Source organism: Eptatretus burgeri, chromosome 12, assembly GCF_056783735.1.
Source record: "Eptatretus burgeri isolate ZD-2024b chromosome 12, Ebu_testis_v1, whole genome shotgun sequence".
Taxonomy (NCBI): Eukaryota; Metazoa; Chordata; class Myxini; order Myxiniformes; family Myxinidae; genus Eptatretus; species Eptatretus burgeri.
Genome location: NC_140972.1, coordinates 15,003,305 through 15,027,729, shown reverse-complemented (window position 1 = coordinate 15,027,729; position 24,425 = coordinate 15,003,305). Strand labels below are relative to the sequence as shown.

The 24,425-nt window shown below is 44.8% G+C and overlaps 1 long non-coding RNA gene and 1 pseudogene across 1 annotated transcript; one reads left to right on the top strand and one right to left on the bottom strand.

Moving 5' to 3' along the window:
- Window positions 1-834: 834 nt before the first annotated feature.
- LOC147015146 (uncharacterized) lies at window positions 835-5,411 on the top strand. The gene is made up of 3 exons (XR_015050099.1): window positions 835-2,372; window positions 4,876-4,938; window positions 5,260-5,411. It is a non-coding gene; the product is annotated as an uncharacterized LOC147015146 (long non-coding RNA).
- Window positions 5,412-11,041: 5,630 nt separating this feature from the next.
- On the bottom strand, window positions 11,042-12,334 carry LOC147015145 (uncharacterized; annotated as a pseudogene).
- Window positions 12,335-24,425: the final 12,091 nt, after the last annotated feature.

Below are 24,425 nucleotides of genomic sequence, written 5' to 3'. Positions count from 1 at the left end.
AATAGTGTTTAAATAAGACATCATTATTTCAGTTTGGATTGCATGTGGGGTCAACCAAGGGGTCAACAATCCGGTCGAGGTCGGCACGACTCGAGTCATTGAGCATGATCCAGTCCCAGCTGACAACAGTGTCTTGGCCACATTCTGGTTCAGCATCATATATCCCTAAAAGGGACAAATAACATAAAGTTTTAGATGTTTTTCAAAATGAACACATGATTTTAAATAAAATATATCACTGGGGATTTGAGGAAAGCGAGCTTATGGAATGACTACTCCGTTACTTGTTTTCCCAACTAGAAAAACAACTTTTGAGATTATGAAATACACACCAGCAGTGAACGTCCATCCACGACTTTGTCACGTTGCCTCCATTGCAGTGACTCACACCATCTCGATCATATCACCAAAGGGGTCATGCAACCACACCTTGTGTGACATGCGGAGAGCATCACTCACAAGCTACAGGAGGCCAAGCAATCAATGAAATATCAACCTTCCTTCATTATTTTAATAAACCATCCTTTCCCCCAAAAGAGGAGAACTGCATCGAGAGGAATTCCAGTGTGAGCGAGTCAGGAGAGGGTGGTTGAGCGGTAGACATTATCAACTCATGTGGACTTCAGCCAGATGAGTTGATGTGATCGAGCAGTGGTCCATAGGTGAGTGAGTCCGTACACACAAGTCATTATCGCTTGAACCAAACACATGATTTTGATGAAACTTGACCACAACCTTCATATCTGATGCTAAACGAAGGTGTATTGACCGCAACAAAATCTGTGCTCATTAAGGGGTCTATGGGGGGGGGTTGGTTTGACCCCCCCGCCCCCCCAAATATGAATTTGCTCTCTTCTCTGAAACTACGCACACGGTTTTGATGAAACTTGACCACAACCCTCATCACGCGTCGTGTACCAAAGTTTGTTCACGGCATTAAAATAAATAATAACGGTCTGAGGGGGTATGCGGCAGGTTTTAGTGACTGTTGCTCCTAATCCAGGAGAGCTCCAGGACGAGCGGTCCTATTTATATATTTTCATCCTCAGAAGGCATGCAGTGACTTGAAAATATCAACCAAGGCTGCTGAAGTCAATTCAAAAAAAATTACAAGGCTACAAGAGTTACGTGTTGTATATATCTGCAGCCTCTTTATATTTAAAAACACTGATATGCGACTACTATAATTGGAGACGTCTGTTTGTTCGACTTACATGGAATCCTGAACCTAGACGGAATGAGTTAAAACTGGTGGTTGTGCTTGGAGTGTGCCTGGGAATGTTGTAGGCAATTTTAATATATCATATTCCCAGGGGTTTCAGGGAAGGGGGAGAAGTTACATCATTGTGATTACCTCTTTTTAACATATCAATTCCGTTAAAATGATCCATAACGATCCCTCAAACTCATCCTTGATAATCTCACCAAGAAATTGCCCTTCCAAAAGAGGACAGTAGGATAGCAGAATGTCTAAGAAGACACAAAACGGAGGGGAGTCTTGGATGGGAGATTAAGGAAGATAAGAAAGGGACTTGCATGAGATATTGTTATGAATCTGGCAGCCATTTGCACACAAACAGACAGCAGTCCCTAAGCTTAGTTATTTCAATAAGTATGTGTGTAGTTAGATTCCTCCCTGTGTCTAAAGGGAATTACATATGTGCGCTGTGAAGTTTCTTTCTCGTTAGATTTTTGCAATACCCAACGCCAACAAATCAATCCTTCACTTCTTCGCACCATTGACGCCATTGCCCACGTGCGTTCGACCACGGACGTGGGCGGAGGTTTCCTCACTTCAGAACACCGACTCCTCCCAGGAAAGGAGGGGGTTCCCCCCTGTCCAATCACGGATGGCCAGCACACCACCCCACGAAACCCTGTCCAATCAGGGCAAAGATTACCTCAGAGCTCCGACTCCACCCCAGAAAGGCAGGGTTTTCCCCCTATCCAATCAGAGGGGGACAGATATCGCCCCACGAAACCCTGTCCAATCAGGGCAAAGATTACCTCAGAGGACCAATCACCCCCCCCCTGCCCGGGGGAGGGATAAGAATCGCCGGGCTCCCCTTAGTGGTCACTGGAGTTGGGTTGGAATTGTCTGAGAAGAAAGCGGTTGCCATTGCTCTTGGTGTGCGTCGTTGGTGGTTGTCGTTGCCGTGTCTCAAGCTGGTCCTCTGACTATTCCACGGCCGTCGACTTCCATCTCTCATTTTGTCGAGCAATAACCCGGAGTCCGAGCCGGGAATCTCCGCTGGCCCTCTGTGAGGAGCAACCCCGGCCCCCGCCTGGACCCCGCTATACCGTGTCTGGGCTCGCCGACGGTCCCGAGTTTCACACCTGCAGTCACAGGCCAAACCACATGAGACGGACAGGTACCGACCAAACTCTGACCTCCAGCCTGTCTATCCCCTTGGCTGCGAGAGTCGAAATAGATAATCTGGGTCCATTTTCTTTTGGTGTGTGTGTGTGTGTGTGTGTCTGTGGTGGCACCGTCCTATAAGTAGAAATTGTATAAGTGATTGGATCATTGTAAATACATTTTCCTGCATATTCGTGATTAAGTCTGGTCTGTGTCTCCCTTCCCGATTATTGTAAATAACCCCCTGTTAAATGTTCCAGTTCGTTGTCCGTGTTTTCTTTCAATGGCCTAGCATGGTTCGGGCTTGAGAAATAGGGAGGCCGTTTGTGCCGTAAATTGTCATTTGGTCTGGCAGGCTTTGGTAATCCTCGCTCGGTTACGCCGGATCCGAGTCGGTAACAGCGACTCGGTTCGGACAAAGTCGGCCGAGGGTGTGGCTTCCCTGGTAGTTAGACGGCGTGGGTACTTAGGTAAATTGGAATTAGACAATTAACCCTACCCCACGCTGTCGAAATATTGGTGTCCACGGTCCATGAAGGGACCCATGACCTTCGGAGTTACCCGAAGGTTACGACCTTCAATTCCGGTGTTCGGTGGGAGACGGCCCGACTGCTCCATCTAGCGGTCGTCCTCGCCACCGAACCCGGCACCACAACAATATATCAAGGGGTTCCCCATGTAAATTCCCCTCAAAATAGTTTATTGATAACATTGACATCCAGAATGGGAAAATAGAGTTAAACAAGTCAGGAAAAAACATATCAGGATAGAATTCCCCCAAAAACAACCAAACAAGGTAGTAACTAATCGTATTTCAAATCCAGCCTGTGGCTGTTGGTCAGATCATTCCTGGGAACACAGCTGTGCTGCTGATGCAGTGCCCCTTGTTTCCAGGAAGCTGGCACTCATTTTTCCAACCTCAGAAGAATGACCACCCCACCTGGTGTTAAATCAACAACCAATAGGAGCTCAAACTCACAACCCTCGGATCTTACATCAACCATCTTAACCATGAAGCCAACACCAGGTTGGAAGGAAGGAATGACAATCCCACAATACAACACTTTCATGAATTGCCATCACGGCATGTTTCAACATTTTTGTCACAAATGACAATAGTAACAATTGTATGAAGAGGTCTATTTTGGAGGTAGTTGTAGATTTGTCATCTGGGTTTGTGTTATTGTGTGTTGTTACTTGGTGAAATAATTTTGTCTGTCTCTGTTTGTCTGTTTGTCACACGATGTTTGGCCACAGTTTTCAAGCAATCGTTCTGAAATTTTTGTGTGTGTGTGTCGGTGACCGGCCAAGGACGGCAACGCTAAATTTTGGTGATGATCCGAATACGGATCCGGATCTGCGAATTTTTCAGGTGATTCTTCACCGTTGAGAGATTGGGCTAAAAACGATAAACAACCCAATATCTCAAAAGGTTCTGGATGGATTCACACGAAACTTGGTGGACAGGTTGGGAGTGCCACTGAAAAATTGTTTCGATTTTGGTGAAGATCCGAATCCAGACCTGGATTGGAGCATTATTTAATTTTAACCAATTCGTCACCATTGAGAGATGGGGCCAAAAACTATGTACAGCATGTTATCTCTAAAAGTTGTGGATGACTTGTGACAAAACGAGGTGGATGAGTTGGTTAGGTGACAAGAACAAGCCGATTCGATTCTGGTTAAGGTTTGGAATCAGATCAGACCTATCAGTGGGATACAAAATGTAAACTATTCAGCCTGGTGGGGGTATGTTCTCTACCGAGTGCCGTTCCGTTTCACCAAGTGTCACTCCGTGAGTGATTTTTCATTTATTTGTTGTGGGATTTGGACGGAAAATGTCAAAAGGGAACAAAGCTGTTGGGAACAAAAATATCAAAACATCGTCAACTAGAACTACGTTGTCTGGCACACCATCAAATATTCCTGCGCACACTGCTTTGTCCCATTAACGCTAGGTGAAATTTTATCTTTCAAAATGGATTGACTATTCTTTTCTATTTGATGTGCTTTATGACCAAAGACTTACGATGTTTACTAAATCAGAAGTCATTGCAAGCATGTCAACATTTCATGAAACATTAATTTAACACTGTCTGTGTTATAGAATATAGAACCAGCAATATAGAACTGTGCATCAATTTAATTGTAGGAATGAGCAGTGTATAATATTAATTATAATTATTCATAATCAATTAGATAAATACAGTAAAATCTGTGACTGTTTGTCACTCATGGGGGCCACATAAGTAAGTTCTTTATAAAAGAATTTACCATGTACAATGGTAAATGCACTTAAAAATTACTTCCAGGATACACTTTTGAGTTTGCCATATCAATGGATTTTTTTTATAAGCAGGTCTGTTATGAACAGGTTTTACTTGGATTTATTGTCAAGATGAGAAACTGGAGTACATATATTTTTATTGTTAAATATGTATAAACATACTTGCTATATACAAATATGTACAATGAACTTTTTCATATCACTGTGTTGATTGACTTGGCACCAGAAGCTGCTGACCATTGTGTGCAGCAGGGAAGATGCAGTCATAATGGATTCCCCAAGTGTGATGAAGGTAAAATTTCTCTTCCAAAGGAATTCCATCAAAGCGTGGGTCTTGTGGGTGTATCTGCAGTTTCTGTAACTTGATCCACTGCCAATTCTTAGTTCCATAAGGATAGTGTTCCGTGAATTCCCAAATATCAGTATCAAAGTACGTGGTAGTGGCAAGCAGCTCTACTTCAGTTGCCCATTGCCGTAAACGTCTCAATTTCTTGACATGACTCTTCATTCCATGTATTCCTTGGCCAAGCCAATCAATGAATGTATGTAAATGTGTCTCTTCAAAGTTACATATAACTTGTCTTATACGATGATGATATTTCTCTGTTCCAAGCAATTGTTTAGATATGGCTCGGAAGAAGCCATTTCCATCTGGTTCAGTTGCATCTATGAGACACTGACAGGTATGTTGCTGTAAATTTCGTAGGTAGCCCCCATATCTGACATCAAATATCTCATGGTTGACTATTGGATCATTTTGCACTGTAACATTCAGTGTTTCAGCAACAACAGCGGAGTTATGTGGTGTTGTTAGGCCTAAGTCACATTTGCTATACAGCGGCCATACGCCCTCTGAATTGACAGAAACGTGTGGCGGCCGCATAGTTTCGGCGGTGGCCTCAGGGTGGCCCTACGCCGTTTGGCTATATTTTACAGGCTGTAGGGTCGCCGTGGAATTATAGCGCGGAGTTATAACTTTTTTCATTTCTATGTTTGCTGTAGCAATTCGACAAGCCGAAACAAAAGAACTGGTAAAAAAAAGAACCCACTCGTTACCGTCCGTCTGGCCGCACGTTCGCCTTAAGGCCCCCCTGCGGTCCCCCTGCGGGCACCTTGCGTCTGCCTTGAAAATTCTATGGCCGCCGCAGGAACACCCTAAGGTCACCGTGCGACATCAAATCAAAGACTGTACGGCACCCCCACGTTTTCGGTCTCCACAATTTATAAATACGCCGTGCGGCTCCCCGAAAAATAAAAACATGTGACTGCTACATTGTGTGACTGTGGAAATACTGCGGCCGCCGTATAATTGCTAGTGGCTGTAGATTTTGGAGACCCCACGGCCACCGTGGAAAATGTGACTTCAGCCTTAGGGTAAAATTTCTGATGAATTCTCTGTCCTGTCTCTCTGTTCCTGTTATTTCTAGGTCATTATTGTTTTCATCTATAGTCGTTTTTCTTCGTTGATGCTCAAGCAAGGACTCTCTTGTCAATTTCTTATACTTGACCTGATTTTTTTCACTTTGTTTTCAATTTTGCATTCTTGTTCTTGTTGTTTTTGAGTAGATGTAGTAGTTGTAACTTTGTTTGAGGTCAATAAAGTATCCAATTCTTTTCTATCTCCAGGGGTAGGTAGAATACAGTAAATAGCATTATGGTCAGAAAAATAGCAAGGAATGGTGCCATGCTGAATCATGTCTGGTGAAACATTTGTGTACAGGTGATCAATGGTGGATCCACTTATATGGGTAGGCCCATTCATTAATTGTTTGAAATCTTGGTCTCAAAGTGTTGATTAAAGCTGAATATTTTGTTGATGAAGATGAATTGATGTTGATATCACCAACAATGACTGCTTTTGCATCCTTTTTCTTTACGTCGTTTATGAAGTTTGTGACTTCATACTGAAGTTGATCAATACTGAAATGGTCAGGTCTGTACACAACACAAACATAAAGTTCTACTTCTTTCTTCTTTTTCATCTGAAAGTACACAGTTTCACATCCACAGCAAGCAAAATGTGGAAGTATGGTAATGTCAATACCATCTCCAGCATAGAATCCAACACCTCCTTTGCTGTTGCACTTCTCACAGTTGTCATATGAGCATACATGTTTGTTGTAGCATTCTTGACGATCTCTCCTGAAGAATGTAAATCCTGGGATGGTCACTTGCTCTGTATCAATTCTATCATGTAGCCATGTCTCAGAGACAGCAATTACATCACAAGATAATAAGTTAGTGTACGTTATCAATTCATTCCTGTGCTTTAACAATGATCTGACATTGATATGACTTAATTTTGTCCACTTGTCATTTGAGAAATTCTGTAGTTCTTGTATACACTCTTTAAATGGCATGTGTGTCTTCATTCTATGTATTTCTTTGACAATGTTGTTACTTTAATGATCTTCTTCCTATCAAAGCTTTGAAGAAATAATCCTTCCAGCGTCTTTCCTCTGCTAAGGGCAACATAGGCTTGACCGCTTTTGAATGTTCCCTCAAATGAAACAACTATGTTGTCTTGGGAAAGACCCTGCACCTTGTGTATTGTTGTGGCAAATGCTACTTTGAGTGGAAATTGTTTCCGCGTAACTTGAATTAGTCAGGTCAGGTTCGATCTGTGACCTGCTTCAGGTACCATGTAAACCTGTACTAACCTGTTCCATGGTCGGGTTGTCGGCAACTAAACCGTCTCCCCCACCAGGTTTTCTGGTGAGGAGGGTGTTTGGATATGGACACCCAGCAGGATTAAAAACAAAACCTGTCAAAGGGCGGAGGAGCTCCTTATGAGCCAACGGCCATCCATATCTAGTGCCCAACTGTGTCTGCGGACGTCCTCCTGCAGTTGGGTTACTTCTTATTAGGAGGTTGGTGGCAGGATTTGCACTCCGGCCACCGTAAAACCCTTCATTCCGCAAAACGCAAAAACGCAAAAAAATCTGAAAACCCACTCCGTGAGAGTACCTCCTGTGCAGCTTCCCTTCGCAGGGCAGCTCACCGGATGACGGGATTGGGGCAAAGCCTTCAGGACCCCCAATCTTTGATGATAGGAGGGAAACCACGGGGTAACATCGCTGGGTCAGATTGCGGGAGAGTGTGTCGGAGTGGTGCTGAGGTGTCGTCCACCAGACGGCGGTCTCCTTGGGTTAACCTGAGGCGGTCCCTTCGGGTGGGTGCCTGGAATGTCCTATCCCTAAGAGAGGATGATCATCTGTCTCTGTTATCATCTGAGCTCAAGCGTTTGGACATCGGGATTGCAGCTCTCTCTGAGGTTCGGAGACCGGATTGCGGAGAGATAATGGTGGGTGGTTACACCTACTATTGGTCTGGTCGCTCTGATGGTTACCTTACCCAAGGAGTTGCTGTAGCTGTGTCCAATAAGCTGACCCCAATGATAATTGAGGTAACACCGGTCAACGAGCATATTATGAGATTAAGGATTCGTCACTCCTTAGGTGTCATTTCCCTGGTCTCTGTTTATGCTCCGACTGAGGCGAGTGATCTCACCGTGAAGGATGCATTCTACGCCACACTCGAGTCTGTGGTTGATCAGTGCCCCAGACGAGATACACTTCTAGTCTTGGGGGATTTCAATGCATCGACTGGAACTGATAGGGATGGTTATGAGGTATGTGTTGGTCACCATGGGTCAGGAACTATGAACCAGAATAGCACTAAGTTCCTTGACTTTGCAAGAAGTCATGGACTTAGGGTGGCTGGTTCATGGTTTCAGCACCTACAAGCTCATCGCTGGACTTGGTATTCCAACGCTGGCGGTGTGGCAAAGGAGATTGACCATGTCCTCATTGACGGTCGTTGGAGGATGATCCAGAACTGCAGGGTCTACCGGAGTGCTCAGTTCCTCAATACTGACCACAGGCTTGTTGTAGCAACTCTAAAGCTGCACCTTAAATCCTGGAGAATGGTACCATCCCAGCCTAGGCTGGATGTTGCCAAGCTCAGGGATGAGAGAGTAGCTGAGGAGTTTGCGAACAGGCTGAGTGGACACTTGGGGGGTCTGGGTGCTTTGGGGGGGTCCTGAAGAGTTGTGGAGTGCCTTCAAGACCACCGTCCTTGATGTTGCCGGTGGATGCCTTGGAGCTCACCGCAGGGCAAAGAAGAATTTTGTCTCTCAAGGGACACTGGATACCATTGACCAGAGTCGCAGGGCCAGGCTGATTGGCAGAGCTGAGCTGTTCAGGGAGCTGAGGCGTAAAACTGTACGTGCACTGAGGGTGGACAAGGAGGCCTATGTGTGAGGAATCTGTGAAGGGGTAGAGCATCACCTGTGGACAGGTGATTCTCGTCCCGCTTACAGGGGAATTCGCGCATTACGTTCATCCAAGCCCATCCCTCGGAGCACTGCAGTTCGAGCAGAGAGTGGTAGGCTCTTGACAGAGGAGTCCGAAGTGAAGGCCCGCTGGGCCGGTTACTTTGAGCGGTTGTACCAGGCTGATCCCCCAGCTGTCGAGTTGGACGTCAAGGGTGTTACAATCCCTGTTGCTGACCCTCGAATCAACTGTGGTCCACCTTTGCTTGTGGAAACACAGGCTGCGGTGAACCGGTTGAAACGGGGCAAAGCTCCAGGGATCTGTGGCATCCATGCTGAACTTCTCAAGGCTGGTGGAAATGCTGCACTCGTGTCGTTGCATGCAGTTTTGTGCTCTGCCTGGAACACAGGCACCATCCCAACTGACTGGAAGAGGGGCCTTGTTGTCCCTCTCTGGAAAGGGAAGGGTGATCGCCAAGACTGCAACAACTACCGAGGGGTGACGTTGCTCTCAGTGCCGGGCAAGGTCTTTGCTCGGATAATTCTTGATAGGGTTCGCCACCATCTGCTTGAGCACCAGCGTCCAGAGCAGTCAGGCTTTACACCAAAGAGGTCAACGATTGACCGTATCATTGCACTCCGTGTCCTCACCGAACGCAGACGAGAGTTTCGGCAGGGGCTGCTTGCAGCCTATGTTGATCTCTGTAAAGCGTTCGATTCAGTGAATCGGGATGTCCTCTGGAGGATTCTTGGTCTTCGTGGGGTGCCACCAAAACTGATCGATCTGATGTCTGAACTCTGCTCTGGTACTGAGAGTGCTGTGAAGTGTGGTGGTACCATCTCTGACTTATTCCCAGTTGTTACTGGAGTTCGTCAGGGATGTGTACTTGCCCCCACACTTTTCAGCACTTGTGTGGACTGGATTTTAGGGAGGATGTCGGAGAGATCAAGTTGCAGTGCATCGTTTGGCAATGTCAAGATCTCGGACCTTGATTTTGCAGATGATGCAGTCATCTTTGCGGAGACTTTAGACATCCTCTTGGGAGCCCTCGAGGTGCTGAATGAGGAGTCGGAGCCATTGGGATTACGGGTTTCTTGGGTCAAAACGAAGATCCAGGCTTTCGGTGACATCTTGGATGCTGCTGTCCTGTCTGTGTCTGTTTGTGGTGAGGATGTTGAGGTCGTGGAGAGATTCACTTACCTTGGCAGTGATATTCATGTCTCTGCTGGCTGCGAGTCAGAGGTCAATAGACGTCTGGGTCGGGCCTGGGGAGTCATGGATTCACTGGATCATGGGGTGTGGTGCTGCCGGTACCTGTGCGGGAGGACGAAAGTCCGAGTCTTCAGGTCCTTGGTACTTCCAGTCTTGCTCTATGGGTGCGAGACTTGGACTCTGACCAAGGATCTGAGACGGAGACTTAATTCCTTTGGTACCAGGTCTCTTCGGAGAATCCTTGGCTATCGCTGGTCGGATTTTGTGTCCAACGAGCGGTTGCTGAGAGAGACTCGGATGAGATTTGTCACCTGCATAGTCCGTGAGCATCAGTTGCGTCTGTATGGACATGTGGCTCGTTTTCCTGACGCTGATCCTGCTCACCAGATTCTCTCAGCGAGGGAGTCTCATGAGTGGAGGGGGCCAGTGGGCCGACCACGTGCCTCATGGTTGCAGCAGGTTGACCGTCATCTCAAGGAGATGGGGATGGGCCTGGCATCTGCCTGGGGGATGGCCAGACGGAGGCCCCTGGAGTACCGGCGGAAAGTGGAAGCAGCGACGCTCTGTTCTGGCACATGCTCCCCTACCTGACCTGACCTGAACTTGAATTGCACCCTTCTTGCTTAGAAGAAAACTGCTTGCCTCTTGATAAATGGTAACTGCACCTGGAACTTTGTTTGGAAACTTGAGTTGGTGCTGTTGACCAACACTGGCATCATCAAACTTGACAAGCACTGCAAGTATGGCTCTATCTTGGTTATTATTCTAGTGGACACAATCTACATCTGTACCCTGGGCCCCATTGACTAACCGGTCCATTACATCAATGTTCTTTATCAGCATAACTCTTGCATCCACGACCATGATTCCAATATATCTGCTCAACCACCCGTGTCTGTTGCACCAAATTTAAAACTCTTGATTTGTGCCTGAATCCTTCTTTGAATCAACTGCATGTAATACCTTCACACTGCTATTCAAGCTTTTCCATTTCTTTGCATTGTATTCATTCACAAGATAATTTGTTGTATAGACATGGAGAGCATCATTTGGGTAGTCTTGGTCACTTGACGATCGTATTCTGGACTTTAGCACATCATCATCTTCTTCAGAAACATACTTCCCACCCAGACGAATTCTGTTCAATAACAATGCAAATTCTACATCCCCTTTTTGCCTCATCACTTCAGTCGGTTCCAATATTACTGAAATAGTCTTTCCATAAATGAAAAGGGTTTAAGCACTGGTAACCATCCTGGGGTGTTGAATAAATAGAAGATTGCTTGACAGGACTGAGCTGGTAAAAATCTCCAACAGCTAACACACAAAGACCTCCAAAAACTACATCACAATTGGTAACTCCTTTCACCTGATTCAGTCTCTTGTGTATCCAGTTGAAAAATTGTCGACCAACCATGGAAATTTCATCTATCACGACAATAGTAAGATTTTCCAGATTGTCGCAAACATGCAAGTTTTTCCTGACTGACTGGAGGATCCTCATCCATATTTCCTTGAACAGGTAGGCACAATGCATGATGTAGTGTCATTCTGTCAATGTTGGCAGCAGCTATGCCAGTAGGAGTGATCAGAAGGACTGTAGGTTTGTCTGGAGACTCACATATGGGTTTTAGTTCTCTCTCTGCCATGTTGACAACAGCTCTAATCAAGTGACTCTTCCCTGTTGCAGCTCCTCCTGTTAGGTGTATATGGAAAGGTGACACAGTAGAAGATTTCTTGGTGGCATGTACTTTATCTCGACACCAAGTCAGTATGTAATCAAACAAACTCCTTTGTCCAGTATTGAGTGATTTCACAAGATCTAAGTAGTGTTCTGTGGACAATTGCTTGTTGGCATATTCAACTGTAAACATTTCATCGGTGGTAGTATTCCTACCTAATTCTGGTAGAATGCTCAAACTCCCAATGTATTCATCGTCTTCCTCATCCTCAGATGGGCTTCTTCTCTTCTTTTTCCTCATACTGTTGCTGTTGCTGTCCAGCTGCAAGTTGGTCCCACATATATTCTGGAAGATTTCCAATATTTTGCATTGCCATGTCCAGTGTTCCTCAGTATGGTTTTCAAACACTGACTGGTTTTGTTTGACAATCTCTATAACAGTCTCCAAAAACTCCTGATAAGTCTCTTTACTTCCCTTTAAATCTTCATTTTCCTTACGCCACGGATAGTACAACATTAGAAGTGCATGATGGTATCGATCAGGAGATTTTACAGAAGAAAATCATGGTGATCGCAAGATAGCTCTAGTCTTCCTTTTCCTCATAGTTCCAAGGTTGTTCTTAAGGTGTGTTTTTGTCCCAGAGGTATTATCAACATCTTTGTCTTCCTCAACATCATCCTCATAACCAAGTTGTGCATCTTTTGTAGGTCCTTCCTTATGTCTGTATATTGTAGCAAAGTCAGCCAGGCACATAGCTTCCAAACTGTCTGGTCTCGCAGCATATCGATCAATTATATTCATTTCAAAAATGTCCTCAGAATCTTCTGGCAGTAACTGCAGTCTATGCATTGGTTTAAGCATCCTTGTTCTCTCATGTGAAAGTCCTGTGTTTACAAAATTGACTATGCGGCTACACCTCTTCATTGGAATAGAATTAAGTCGATAACTGGCTTCTTGTGCACTTCGTTCTCGGTGAGTGAAAATGACGTTGCCATTTTCGTGCGACATCAAATCAAAGACCGTACGGCACCCCCACGTTTTCGGTCTCCACAAATACCCCGTGCGGCTCCCCGAAAAATAAAAACATATGTGAGTGCTACATTGTGTGACCGTGGAAATACTGCGGCCGCCCTATAATTGCTAGTGGTCGTAGATTTTGTAGATCCTATGGCCGCCGTGCCAAATGGGACTTCGGCCTAAAGGAACAAAACCATGTTGGTATGTCTAACTGGCGTACCATAGCATTTAAGTCATGTAGTGTCTTGACCCAGTATGGATAAGAGCCTCGCACATTCTGAAGAAACTGAAAGCCATCATTTCTCTTCAAATCATTTTCAAGGTCTGCTGAATTAAAAAGGTATCCTGCAGTGAGTTGTTTACCATCAGCTCCAGTACCTTTTCTCATGGCTATACTAATGTTGTCTAATACTTGTCTTACTTCACAGAGGTATTGTGCAAAGAATAGATATTCAATGTTCCTTGAAAATCTGTTGTTGACATTCAGCATCAAGCCTGGTGTTGGCTCAGTGGTTAGGGTGGCGGCTTGGGATCCGAGAGTCCTGAGTTCAAGCCTCGATGCCCGCTGAATTAATTCACCAGGGGGTTGACTCAGCCTGCCATCCTTTCGAGGTCGGCAAAATGAGTACCAGCTTGCTGGGATGACCTAGTCATTCAAGTATCCTGCGTCGGAGTGGCGACCTGTCCAGGATTGTGCCCAATAGCCAAGGAGACTGCTTCGGCAGCACCAATGCTCTGCATAGAGTATGATCCTAATGGACTGGACCGTCAGCATCCGTTGATTAAAGTATCGCTTCATTGTTAATGTGAGAGGTCTTGTTGCTTTAAGTCCGAACTTTCCTGATGGAAATAATGAGGAAATGCAAGGGTTTCACAATCAGAGTCTGTGAAGAAACCAATAGGTTGCTGTCCTTCACCAGGAGCTAGGGAGTATATCTCCTTTCCTGTGTATGGAAATGTAGATGGTTGAAGGCAAGTATTGTATGGAATGCCTCAACTTCACATTGTTGTCTTCATCATCTTCCTCATTATCTTTAGTGTGAACGTTTCCATCTGTTGATGTAGAAACATGAGAGATACTTATATATACATTTATTTTGCCATTTCCTTGTACAGCAGTTTGTGTATTTTCATTTGACTCCAATTTTATGAATGATTGATGATTGCAATATGCACCACTATCTTCATCAATGTCACCATCTGATTCCTCACAACCTTCAATTAAACATTTGGCTAATTCATAGTCTTCCTTACAGCAATCTTCAATCCAATAATTATTTATGTCAATGTGTGTGTCCTGGTCATGGTTCATTTTCAAGTAGGCTAGTGCTCTCGTTACAATGTCAGGACGGATAGACTGGTACATCACATGTCCCTTGTACATCAGTTTGCGCTTTAATTTTACAGGCACTAATCCACAATCTGATGGTAGTCTTGACAGAAGTGATATTACATCGTTAAGAGAGGAAGGAACATTCACTGCTGGACATTTTATTCCTTTTTGGCCTCCTCTTGGCAAATTCACAGTTTGCATAAATGGTATTCTACGTGAAATGAGGCATTCCTCTGAAGGACTCAAGTCACAAAGTTCAAAAGGCTGTTCTTCAATAAGTAACATATTGGCTTCTGCTTGAGCTGGCATCCTTCCATTCTTCAATGCCCTATGACATGTAGTACATATCCATTCACAGTTCATTTCACAAACATATCCTGTAAGACATTCATTCACAAGTTTTCTTTTCACTTTCTGTTTCATGTATCGGTCTGCAGGAACATGTACCACTGAATGTCTATACAACAATCTTTTGCTACAAGTGCACACATGAACCGGTCCCTTTTGAATTGAATGTTGAAAGTTGTTCCCAACAAAATGAATGGCTTTTTCCATTTCTGTTTTCTTAAAATCTTTTCGTACTTTGTATTGTCTGTTGTGTTCTCTGTCCCTCTCTCTATATGGACTCAAAGATCTCAGTTTGCACTTTGAAGAAGCATCACTTTGCATGTCTTTCTCCCTATATTCACTTTGAGATCTCAATGAGCGTTTTGAAGAAGCATCACTTTGCCTGTCTTTCTCCCTATATTCACTTTGAGATCTCAATGAGCGTTTTGAAGAAGCATCACTTTGCCTGTCTTTCTCCCTATATTCACTTTGAGATCTCAATGAGCGTTTTGAAGAAACATCACTTTGCCTGTCTTTCTCCCTATATTCACTTTGAGATCTCAATGAGCGTTTTGAAGAAGCATCACTTTGCCTGTCTTTCTCCCTATATTCACTTTGAGATCTCAATGAGCGTTTTGAAGAAGCATCACTTTGCCTGTCTTTCTCCCTATATTCACTTTGAGATCTCAATGAGCGTTTTGAAGAAACATCACTTTGCCTGTCTTTCTCCCTATATTCACTTTGAGATCTCAATGAGCGTTTTGAAGAAACATCACTTTGCCTGTCTTTCTCCCTATATTCACTTTGAGATCTCAATGAGCGTTTTGAAGAAGCATCACTTTGCCTGTCTTTCTCCCTATATTCACTTTGAGATCTCAATGAGCGTTTTGAAGAAGCATCACTTTGCCTGTCTTTCTCCCTATATTCACTTTGAGATCTCAATGAGCGTTTTGAAGAAGCATCACTTTGCCTGTCTTTCTCCCTATATTCACTGTGAGATCTCAATGAGCGTTTTGAAGAATCATCACTTTGCCTGTCTTTCTCCCTATATTCACTTTGAGATCTCAATGAGCGTTTTGACAGCACATCTGCTATCTTCTCATCCTCTCGATATGAACTGTCACTCCTCCGTTTCTTTTTAATTGCTGCTTGCGATTTGTTTTCATGGTTTCTAAACTCACTGTTGGACCTCGATGAACGCTTTGACAACACATCAGCTATCTTCTCTTTGTCTCTATACTCAATTTGTGATCTCCTGCAACTTCTCCTACCACAATCTATCTCCATATTATATTGTTTATCTACAGTATCCATGACATTTCTGCAATCATCTTTTCGCTGTGTGTTGTTTGGTTTTACAGCTAATAATTCTTCACTGTCCTTTGCTTGTTTTTGTTGAACATACTTGTCATGGTTTTTCATTTTATCTGTTCTCGCTGTCAACTTCCTCCTCTCTTTCTTAGGTCCTGGGTTCTGTTCTATTCTTGCCATTATAAGGAGCATTATGATGATAAGAACACTTAGTATCCTGACACGCATCCTCTTGATTTTAACAGTGAATATCTGAAAAAAGATGGACAAAAAATGATAACATAAAACATTAAAGAAACAACATGCTTTTCATTACTAAAAATGTACACAAATGTTTAGAAAATTTTTGGCAAATTATTTGGATAATTAAATATATATTTTTTCTCACTTTTTTGAAGATATTATTTTACATGTGGTTATGAAAATATATATATATTTTAAATTCAGTATCAAATACAGTCTTGAATAGTGTTATCAATAATACATTACCTGGCATTTCCATCACAAATTAGACCAACAGTGGATAGGAGAGTGCTATAAAAGCTGGGATGATGTGATTGGTCAGCTGAACTCATCTAGTGAATCATGCATGAAGAATAATTCAAAATATGTCACATATAAACATAATGAATAGCATGCTCTGTGTTTGTTAAATGTAAATTTTCTGGTTATCAGATCAGTCATTTTTATTTTTCAAAATATAAAAAAAAATCAGTTATCAGTATGTGACAAATTACCATCAGACCAATTGTAATAAGTTATGAATATTAGACGTACAGTAAACCATGATGTAATAAAGGTGGATCCCTGCTGACATTGGAAAGTACCAATAGAAATCAAGTCATTTTTTTATTGTTTTGTTAAAGAATAATGCTCATGCTAATTTTGTGAATATTTTAAATATTGAACCAACTGCAATTTTCATCATCATGTTTTACTATAACTTTGATTATAATAAGAACAAACGACATAGAAAAATAATATTACTACTTACATACATGACTAACCTGGAAAACTACGTAAACATTACTAATAATTCATATGCTTGCAATGACTGAAATAGCATTGGTCACTAAATTGTACTTTTGATATAAAAGAATAGTTCATGTCTAAAGTTCAATAAATCTCGTATGTCCTATGCGGAAGCACCTCCTACCTCCCCCCCCCAACCCCGCCTTTGCTGTCCAGCTCAGCAAATGTTGAAAAAGGTTCTTGCAAAATGCAGTACTCATGATTCTGTTTAATTCGATATGCTACATGACAATATCTAAAAATAAGTTATTTTGACCCCCCCACCCCCGATTGTCCAGCCCCTCCCCCTTCTAAATTATCCTGTACACATTTCAAGGAATGGTAAAAACGTTCTTGCAAGAGGTAGTACTCATCATTCTGTTCTTTTCGATATGCTACATGACCATATTTAATTTAAGAAATGTTATTTTGATCCCCTGTCCCCCAAGCACCCCCTACCCCACCATATGCTGATCACAATATGCTAAAAAATGTAGAACTCATGATAATGTTTGATTTGATATGCCATAAGACTATATTTAAAATTAAAATAAAAAATCAACCCCCTTGACCCCATCCCCTCTGGCCAGGCCCCTAGGGGTCAGATCAAAAATCAGAAAGTGTTGTGCACTTCCCCATACATATTGTTGCGGAAATGGCCCTTAGTATGCTACTAAATAAAGGATTAGCCCAGATCCCCCATGAAATGCATGTTTAGCCAGGTTGTTCGGTAATTTGACGTTACATGTGTGTCGGGAGTGTCACAAGCTGTTATTGTTCGTGCGGTGGTGGTGGATTGAGAGGATTCGTCTTCTTCCTTCCTCTCTCCGGGCGAGACTCCGCTCAGCACGCTGAGCAGGTGAGTGGCTTTGAAAAGGAAGTGAAACTAAGGGGAGGAGTTTGTAGGCTTCGTAAAGGGGGGCGCCCCAAAAATAAAAAGTGGTAAGAAACTGAGAGGACGGAGTTGAACAGTTGGGCTTCGAGGCGAGCAGAAAGAAGGAAAGACAGTGGTGATTCTGAAGGGAGAGGAAACTGAGCCTGAGGGTTAGGCTGCAATCTGCTTCGAGAGGACATGGCTGCTATGTGAGTCTGGAGTCGGCTTTGAGGCATGCTCGGGCTTCGAGGCGAGCGTGCGCCGGGAAGGCAAGAGAGAAATGACGAGTGTGGAGGCAAGATCTGATGGATGAGCAATCGGTTTTGAGGCGTGCTGGGGCTTCGAGGTGAGCAGAAAAAGGAAAGCTGGTTGTGATTCTGCAGAGAGAGAAACTGAACCTGGGCGTGCCGGGCTGCCTTCTGTGGCCTGGAGAAGCGAGCCAGGGCCGAATGAAAGGTAGGGAAAGGACTGCATGAGGTCTGTCTGCTCTCGGCTGGATGAGAAACGACTGGTGGAGTCGTGGTCTGCTGTGTAGGGGACGGCTGTGTCTGTCTGCGATCTGCTTCGTGAAGGAGGCCTGGTGAACAGGCCAGGCCTGGACTTGTATGCTGGACCTTGTGAAAAGCCAGCTGGAGCATACCATCGTGGATCTTTCGCTCTGGTGCAGTTGACATCACGGGGTCTGAACATGCGAGAGTGCGTGCGTGAGCTCTGCAACAAATGGACGACGCCTCCATTTTCCACTCGGCGTGCTCGAGCTTGGGGCTCGAATCCGTGGACATCGGCTTGTTACGAGCGACATTCTTGCTTTTGACACTTTCCTCTCGTCCATGAAACATCACCAAGTACTCTGTCTTGTCTGCTTGCTGTCTATGTCTTGTCTGCATGTCGTTTAAGGCTTATCTTGGTAGGGACCCCTTCGAAACCCGTAATCCGTATCTCCCTAGTTAAGAACGGGTTATCGATTAATTAAAACATTGTCATGAATATTTTGCTTGTGTTGTGTTCCCCGATGTTCCCCAATAAATCTGGCTGATTCGTATGAAGTTATACCATTGAATTAGTTTGTCGCGCCAATAGATACGCCCGATTCGTTAAAAAAAAAGGCCGGAGTGGGTTGAGAATCCCTCCGTCGCTGATCCGCAACATTTGGTAGTCAGGAGCAGGATATTTGGACCTGTGGTGCATTTCACACCCCGAACATTGGTTACGAGAGGCGCGAAGAGAGGAAAAAAAACGGTCCAAATTTGTTATGATTTTATTTTGAGCGGATCGGGTGTAAAACTTGGAAATTTTAAAGAAAAATGGAGTCACAAAATGGCGGCGCGGCTCCATCTCGGCGCGACACGAAGCGGGAGTGGGCTATTAATAGCGCAACGAACAGCACAACACGAGGCGGGGGCTCCCAACCACCGGTTCAAACCACGTAGTCACGGCATGCGCCATGGCAGGCGAGGCAGGACGACTGTGCGAACATTGGCAAGCTTCAGATACGATTGGGGGATGCCTTGGAACAGGTGAGGCGTTGTGAGAATTATATAAAGGAGGTACAAATTGAATTGGACGAGGCACAACGGCACGCAGACGAGCTTCAGAAAAATTGTGTGTACGGGGGGGTTACAACAATTGGCCGATGAACAGGAGCGAATTCGGTGGCTGAAAGGGGACTTGGCCAATGGAGTTGACGAACTATGTGGAGAAAGGAATAAAGTAGTGTTGTTTACCCATAATTTGGAATATGAGAAGAGCAAACTGAACAAAAGAATAGAGGAAGAGAAAACTAGTAACTCCCAGGATAGGGAGAACTTGGAAAAAGAATGGAAAAAAAGCTGAAAAAGGAAAAACAGGAACACGATTTGGAATCGGAACAACTGAAGGAAGAGGTAAGATCAGGCAATCAGATAAGAGAAAGCCTAGAACAGAAGATAAAAAGAGGAGAGAAATATCTGGAGCAAAGGAAGGAAGAACTGTTGGAAAAGTCAAGACAGTTCGAAGAGCTGCAGGGAGAAATGAGGGAAGTCGAGTGGAGTACCCATGAGTTGGAACAAGAAAAGAGCGAACTGAACAAAATAATAGGAAGAGCAAATTAGTAATTCTCGGGATAGGAAGAACTTGGAAGAAGAATGGAAAACAAAGCTGGAAAAGGAAAAACGGGGAAAAAAACAAAGCCTGAAGAGGAAAAACGGGAACACGATGTGGAATCGGAACAACTGAAGGAAGAGTTGTTCCAAACCTTCCAAATCTCACACTCTCACTATGTCTCTTCGAAAGGACCGTTTACAAAACCCCCCCATCCACTTTCTCAACAATCCTCTGGAAGAAGTCTTTTCTTTCAAGCTTCTAGGTCTCACTATCTGCCATGACCTTTCCTGGGAAAGTCACATTTCCAACCTCGCCTCAAAAGCCAGTCGCCGACTGGGAATCCTCCGTCGTGCAAAGTCCTTCCTCGGCCCTCTTGAGCTCCTGACCACTTACAAAGCTTTTGTCCGTAGCCTGATGGAGTACTGCTCTCCCCTCTGGGCTGGTGCTCCTGCCTCCCACCTTTCTCGGCTTCACGCTGTCGAAACCAGGGCATTTAAGATCATCGGCATCTCCCGCAATGAAGCTGAGTCTTTGGGCCTCTCACTCAATCACCGCAGGTTGGTCGGTGGTCTTTCTGTCTTCTACCGACTCCTCTCCAGCCTTGCCCCCCCTGCTCTCTCTGCGATTTGTCCCCACCACATTTCCACAGGGCACTCAACGTCCGCCAACAACCCCCTTCTGGTAAAACTACCAAAATCACGAATCACTGCTCATCTTCACTCTTTCATTCCTCTTTTTCCCGCCTTTGGAATAAACTTCCTCACTCTATTCTTTCCCATTCTTCCCTCCAGGCTTTCAAAACAGCTGTTCACCACCACCTCTTATCTTCCCCCATCCAAATCCTCGATCTTTTCTACCCCCGATAATCCACCCAAGCCCACTTCCTTCAATTCCCCTGCTTTCCTTCCTGAAAGTCCCTGTAATGTCCATCTTCTCTTCGCCATGTTCCCCGTCCCATCCCCATCCCTCTCCCTTCCACAGTTCACCTCATGTGTCTGTTCCCCACTGTTTTGTCCCTTCCACTCCCGCCCCTCTTGTCTCATGCCTCCTTGCTGTGAGTTGTGTGTTAGCTCTCATGCGAGCCTCGACCAAGGTATACAAAAAAAAAAAAAAAAAGGTAAGATCAGGCAATCGGATAAGAGAGAGCCGAGAACGGGAGATAAAAAGAGAACAGGAATATCAGGAACAACTAAAGGAATACAGTAAGAAAAGGGATGAAATGAGGAGGGAAGAATGCGAAAGAGGTGAGGAGATGATCAAGGAATTAGGGGAAAAAGCTTCTGAGTTACAGAAACACCAAAGCAAAGAGAGGGAATTACAAAACGAGCTGAGGATGTTAAGAGAGGAAAGAAAGAGAACGGAGAATGAAACGTTAAGGAACCACAATGGGCAGATCAAACAGTTAAAGGAGAAAGCAAGATTGGAGTACGAGGACATAGTGAAAGAACAACGAATGAAACAGGAAAAGGAAATCAACCAATTGAAGGAAACGACAAGATTAAAGAATGGAATGCAAGAAAGAGTAGTGAAAGAACAATGAATGAAACAGGAAAAGGAAATCAACCAATTGAAAGAAACGACGATATTGGAGAAGGAAGAACATGAGAGACAGTGGGAGAGGAAACAAAAAGGACAAGAACAACTAAAGGAGAAAGCAAGGTTGGAGTACGTGGAGATGTTGGAAGAACAACGAATGAAGCAGGAAAGGGAAATCAATAAATTGAAGGAAACGACTAGATTGGAGAAGGAAGAACAAGAGAGACAGTGGAATAAGAAACAAAAAGAACAAGGAATGAAACAGGAAAAGGAAATCAACAAATTGAAGGAAGCGACGACATTGGAGAATGAAGAACAAGAGAGACAGTGGGATAGAAAACAAGAAGAAAACGAATTTGAAATTGACTAACTCAAGGAGAGAGCAAAGTTGGAGTCCACGGAGATGGAAAAACTCCGGAAAGATAACGAACAACTAAAAAGGCTCAGAGAGGAAGAACGACTTGAATGGAAAAGAAAATGGAGCCAGGAAGTAGAACAGCACAATAATGTGGGATGTGTGACATCACCACAGGGAGTAATGTTCGTGGTGCGGAACTTGATTGACATCACTCGTCGGATGACACCACAATTAGAGCAAACCCTGGTGATGGATACATTGAGGGAGCATACGGGGTTGTTGACGAATGAAACATATTTTGAGCAGGTCCAGCATGTGGAGCTGACAGCCCTGGAGGAGTATGGTGAATCAATGATGAGTAACCTGCTGGAGAGAAGCGACCGGACCGAGGTGACTCTGAAACGAAGCAGGTACGTGGGCACATGCATACATGGTGCGGACGATGAGCTTAAGGTAGAAATTGAATTTTATGTTAATGAAGAGACTCTGTCCGATGGGATGCACGTATGCGTGCCCCCTGAAGGTGTGTGTGGAGTGCCTGTGAATGAATGCTGTGAGCCCACAGTCCAGACTACAGCACCGGTATGTGCTGCCGAGGCCAAAACATGTGTGGGTACTCACCTGGCGGTCGAGAATGTAGCCCTGGCGTGCGAGGCAGTCGGTCAGTACACAGGCAAGGTTGAAGGTGTGCAATGTCGACACGTAACCTTGGAATGTGTGCAGCCTGCTGTGTGTGGGAGTCCTGAGCATGGAATGAGAGGTGACATAGGAAATAGGTTGGAGGTGCAAGGGGAAATAGAAATGCCACCAGGACAGAACTTGAGCCAGGGGACGGAAACCATAATGGACAGTTCCGCATGGGTTCTTACAGAGTTAGAGGTGTTGCATCCAGGAGCAGGATTTAGAAATTGGATTTTAATTTCTCTATCGGCCTCACAGGAACTTTGGGGTAGAGCACAGATGAGTGGCAAGTGGCACTGGTGTGTTTCACTTGGTCTTCAAACCTTTCTGAGCACACGAGGGGTTTGGCTAGCTGAATGGGGTTTATCTGTCTTCAGGGAGTTATGGAGAAGAGGGGGAGGCTGCTTCCCCGATTGGGGTTTACCTGATTTCCGTGAACCCTGGAGAAGAGGGGGAGGCCATTCCACCGAATGGGGTTTACCTGATTTCCGTGAACCCTGGAGAAGAGGGGGAGTCCGTTCCACCGATTAGGGTTTACCTGACTTCCGCGAACCCTGGAGAAAAGGAGGGGGTGGACAACGACCTCAATTGAGATGTGACCCCTTTGAGCCGTGGTGGAAAGGTCATGTAATGGGAAAAGAGGGATTCGTTCCCTCACTCCCCTTCCAATGAGCCAGAGAAGCAGGCCATATTGGGATGTAAGAAATTTTGATTGAAAATTGTACCTAAAGTGATTGCAAATTGAGAGATGACAGCAGGCATAAGAGCGACACGAGTGGATTTGGGTGATTATTGAAAAAAAAGTAGTGGAGACATCACAGGCAGAGTGTTAAACACACCTGAAACAAGTGGATGACAAAGAGTGGCTTGTTTGAGGAAGGATTGAAATACCTGGTTGGAACCATGCAGAGGTTCCACGGGCTGGTGAAGAGATTTTGATGTTTCGTTTAAATTGTTGGAAATAAACGATTAGGGCAGTATGGAGGAGGCCAGCGGACGACGGACGTAGTGACAAATTGGTTGGGGTTTGATGAAAAAGTGTACCAGTTAAATTTGATGACCAAGTGGGATCCCAGGACTGGTGTGTTTTTGGTTTCACATATAAGTGAAAGGTGTTGGATGGTGTTGTGGACTGGGTGTGTGGCACTGTGGAATGAATGACTAAAGTGTTTGGGTGAATGGCGTGATTGTGCAAATGAGGAGAGTGAGTGCGAACGACATCCCCTGTCAGTAGGAGTCTCTTAACCAAGTTAGTGTAGGTTGGGGCGACATAGGATTTTATATGGATTCTGGCTGCTGTTCCATTGTGCAGGCGGACTGTGGGAGGTCGGTGCAGGCCAAGGTATGGGGATACTGGCTGGTAGTGTGACATGGTATTGGAAGTTGGTGAGTCGAAATAGGGTACCAGGGCTTTGGGGGTTCCTGGCAGGTGAAGGCTGTCAGAGGTGCCAGGAGAGCACAGTAGGGTTCAGTGCTAGAAGAGCACGGTAGGTTCAGTGCCAGGAGAGCACGGTAGGTTCAGTGCCAGGAGAGCACGGTAGGTTCAGTGCCAGGAGAGCACGGTAGGTTCAGTGCCAGGAGAGCACGGTAGGTTCAGTGCCAGGAGAGCACGGTAGGTTCAGTGCCAGGAGAGCACGGTAGGTTCAGTGCCAGGAGAGCACGGTAGGTTCAGTGCCAGGAGAGCACGGTAGGTTCAATGTCAGGAGAGCACGGTAGCTTTTAATGCCAGGAGAGCACAGTATGGGGGCTAGAGAGAGCCACCCCTTAGTTAGGAGCACCAGAAGCATGCTCAGGTGAACCCCGAGGTCGCTGGGTGTCCTCCACCCCCGATTGGAAGCAGGCAAAGAGGCCTAGTAGTAGTCACACTCCCCAGCCAGCGAGTTATGCCTGGCACCACCAAATGGAAAAAGACAAATAAGGGCCTTGCCCAGGTTTAATAGAATGGAACAGTGTGCCAGGTGGGGAAAAATGGGTTATTAGGATCATTCTAGCCATAGCAGGGTTTGTTGCATTGTCTATAGCTAAAAGTGAATGGTTAGGTTCGATGGACTCTCCTCCGCACCATTCATGTGTGACACATG